This window comes from Trachymyrmex septentrionalis, unplaced genomic scaffold, assembly GCF_001594115.1.
Source record: "Trachymyrmex septentrionalis isolate Tsep2-gDNA-1 unplaced genomic scaffold, Tsep1.0 scaffold112, whole genome shotgun sequence".
Lineage (NCBI taxonomy): Eukaryota > Metazoa > Arthropoda > Insecta > Hymenoptera > Formicidae > Trachymyrmex > Trachymyrmex septentrionalis.
This window is the reverse complement of record NW_017304248.1, coordinates 1155837-1156073: the sequence shown is the minus strand read 5'-3', so window position 1 is coordinate 1156073 and position 237 is coordinate 1155837.

Genomic DNA, 237 nt, shown 5'->3' with positions numbered 1-237 from the left:
AGAGAGAGAGAGAGAGAGAGAGAGAGAGAGAGAGAGAGAGAATACAAGACAATAATTTCGTAGTAATAATTGTAAGTGGTAATCAATCTCTGGCAGAAGGATCATCGATCTCCAGCGGACCACTAGTCAAAAAATGGCAATCATAATATGTATCATATATATATATTGATTTCCTATAATTGTAAGAAATTAAGACTAACTTATTCGGTATTACCTTTTACATATCCTAACATATTT